The following is a 3,374-nucleotide window of genomic DNA, read 5'->3' on the forward strand; positions in this document are numbered from 1 at the left end:
CTGACCGGTTTAAAGTATCATATCCACAAGTTGCTGCTTGAGGGCATGTTATACATGTTTGGGCTGAGCCCCACTTTCTCTCGGCTGCCCAAATATTTGGGTGAGAAATTCTTCCATCTGTTGTTTTTGGATCTAACTGATTTCCTTTTCTTTTTTGTAGCTGAAGTGATGTAGAAGACTTTGCTAAGTGACTCCACCAAGTTAACCGATGTGGAACTCGAGATTTGTGGAGCAGCCGAGCTGGAGTGTCACGGGCTCCTACCGATTGAACCCATTGAAGGGCAGACCGACGAACAAGGGGCAAGTCGAGTAGCGAGGAGTGACGCCATTGCTAAACCTGAGGAGATCCCTCCAGAGTGCCCTTCTTTGGTGTCCATCGTCGTTCCTTCGAAATCTACCACTTCTGCTGAGCCGTTAATCCAATGCCAGCATCGTAAATGGTCCTGCCCGGCAACTCCTCTCCAATCAGTGACATCTGCTCCCCCAACATCTCCTATTGTGTCGACCATACAACCACCTTCTAAATGAGGAGAAAGCTCTACCTCCGCGGTTCTTGAGAGAGCAGTCGGTCATCCCACTCACACTTCATTCGATCGGACTCCTTTGACCGGGTTGCCAATCGGTGCTATCATCACTCAACCTATATCTTATCAGATGCCTCCACTAGTATAACCAATGCCCCTTCTCTACACGATACGTTCAACCCCTCTCTCCAAATCCAAGAGCAAGTCCAACTCGGAGCCCATTAGCTCAGGCACGCACAGGTGCATCATGACGGTCCTCAGGCTGCCTACAAACGAAGGGCATCATCCAGACCTAACAACTCATGCTCCCCTGAGCACAAAAATAGAATTCATGGTCCCTTAGCCCAAACCTGGGCGGACGCCAGAGCCAGAGCGATGATGATTCCACCAGAGGAACTAGCCGACTGCTTTAGTCAAAATTCCACTGGGTAAGCCTACTTAGTATTTAAACATTTATGTTTCCCTGTGTGCTCCACCCGATCACCCTTTTATTTTAACAGTTTTGGGTGGACGGTTTGGCCATATGCCAAAGGCTAGCCGAGCTGAGTCACGAGCACAAACAATCACAAGATCTGGCTGGGGAAACGGGTACCTCCCGAGCTTCCGTCGAGCGGTTGTCTGCTGAGGTGGCTCAGCTAAAGGAGGACTTGGAGAGCTAGTCCGAGCATCTTTTGGGGTATGAGCGAGCGCTTATTGTGGATAAGAACAAAAATCATGACCAAACCATCCAGTTCAAAAAGTTAACGAAGCAAGCCTAAAATTATGAATTGCTCGTCAGCTTAGTCAATGCTAAGAAACTTAGAGCCATTGAGGACTTGGCCATCAAAAATAAAGATGCCCGAGCCCTGGTCAAGAAGCTCGAATAGACGGAAGTTGTCCTTCTTACCAAGCAGGTTAATCGAATGGTTGAATAAGTAGAACAAGAGCTTCAGCTTGGAGAACACCACAATGCCTTAGATACGAAGGACGTCGAGTTGGCTGCGCTCAAAGAAGAGCTTGAAGCTTCCCCAGTGGAGATGGCCAACTATAAAGGCGGTGAGTCCAATCAGCTAAAAGTTTTCAAGGTTGAATATCTTCGTTCTAGAAATTTTAACCAGATGCAAGCCAATTAGACTAATAAGTTGCTCGGGTATGGTATCAAGGGGAAACTCAAGCAATTGAAGGAGAATATCTATCTATCTGCTGAAGTTCCTAAGACCTTTATCAAGCATCAAAAAATCCTAGATGTTATCCCTAACGATGCACTTGCTAATTTTGTGTAATATTTTCTTCCAGTCCTTCAGTGATGTTTATAAAAACTTAACAACTTTTAATGCTCCCTCCTTTGTATATCGCTTATTGCCTCTGAACTTTGAACTCTGAATGTTCTAACATTTAATAGTATTCCTTATTATCCTTAGCTTTGGATTTTTTTTGTTTACTTGAGCAATGTCTCAAGGAACGTTCATCGCCTTGATTTCCCTAAAATTCGATAAAAGTTTAATACTCGGCAAGCTCACTTATAATTCAACCGCTCGGTGTGAAAGTTCGGGACTTAGTCATAAGAGCAAGTTCACTTATAACTCGTTCGCTCGGTGTGAGAGTCCGGAACATAGTCATGAGAGCAAGTTTACTTATAACTCGACCGCTTGGCGTGAGAGTCTAAGACTTAGTCATGAGAGCAAGTTTACTTATAATTCGACCGCTCGGCACGAGAGCCTGGGACTTGGTCGTGAGAGCAAGCTCACTTATAACTTAGCCACTCAGCGCGAGAGTCTAAGATTTGGTCGTGAGAGCAAGCTTATTTATAACTCAGCCGCTCGGTGCGAGAGTCTAGGACTTGGTCATGAGAGCAAGCTCACTTATAACTCGACCGATCAACATGAGAGTATGGGATTTGGTTGTTTTCCACTTGAATTTGCCTGCATTCATTTAATATAAAATTTTCCAAATTACATAGATTCAATTTAAACGAACTATCAAGCTCGTTAAGGTTGTAAATAATTTACGCTCGAAGGCCGATCCAAGTTTCTTTCGTCTGAATCCTGCAGGTAATAGGAACCCGCGTTGAGCTTTTGCATCACCTTGTATGACCCATTCCAAGACGGCTCTAACTAGCTAACGTCTTCAACCGACTTAACTCTTTTCCATACTAAGTCGTTAATTTGGAAAGATCTCGGGATAACCCTCGATTATAGCTTTGCTTCATTCTTTGCAGATACGTCGTTAGCCGGGTGGTGGCCTTGTATATGATTTCCTCCACTAAGTCCAACTCTATAAGGTGCTGATCGACATTTTCTTCGTTATATAATTATATTCGATCGGATTCAACACCAACTTCGACGGGTACAACCGCCTCTCCTCTGCATACTAGATGGAACGGGGTTATGCCCGTAGGCTCCCAAGGTGTGGTGCGATGAGTGATAACCATGATTTTACTATCCTATTTTGATTCATACATGCATGGTTTGATGTTGTTTTCATAGATGAAACCTATATTTGCAACACATTTCATGCATTACATTTATTCTTGGACTTAATTGCAAATTATCTTATTTTTGTGTTATTTGATGCTAATATTTGATTGTTATTTTGTAGGCATCAAAGGATCTTGGATTTGGATCTATTCAAACTGAATTTGTGCTTGAATTGGAGTTGAAACGAGAAGATTAAGCTTTGGAGCATTATGGACCATTCATCAAAGATTGGAGAGATCTGAACCATCCATTGAAGATCTGGTCCATCCAACCTAAGGAAGAGTAGATCAAGACCCTTGATCAAGATCAATACCCTTGATCAAGATCAATACATTCAGATCAGATTTTAAGTGACTTTTCACCGTTGATCAAGATCCAAATCATTCTAAGCCAT

Source organism: Zingiber officinale, chromosome 7B, assembly GCF_018446385.1.
Source record: "Zingiber officinale cultivar Zhangliang chromosome 7B, Zo_v1.1, whole genome shotgun sequence".
In the NCBI taxonomy this organism is placed as follows: domain Eukaryota; kingdom Viridiplantae; phylum Streptophyta; class Magnoliopsida; order Zingiberales; family Zingiberaceae; genus Zingiber; species Zingiber officinale.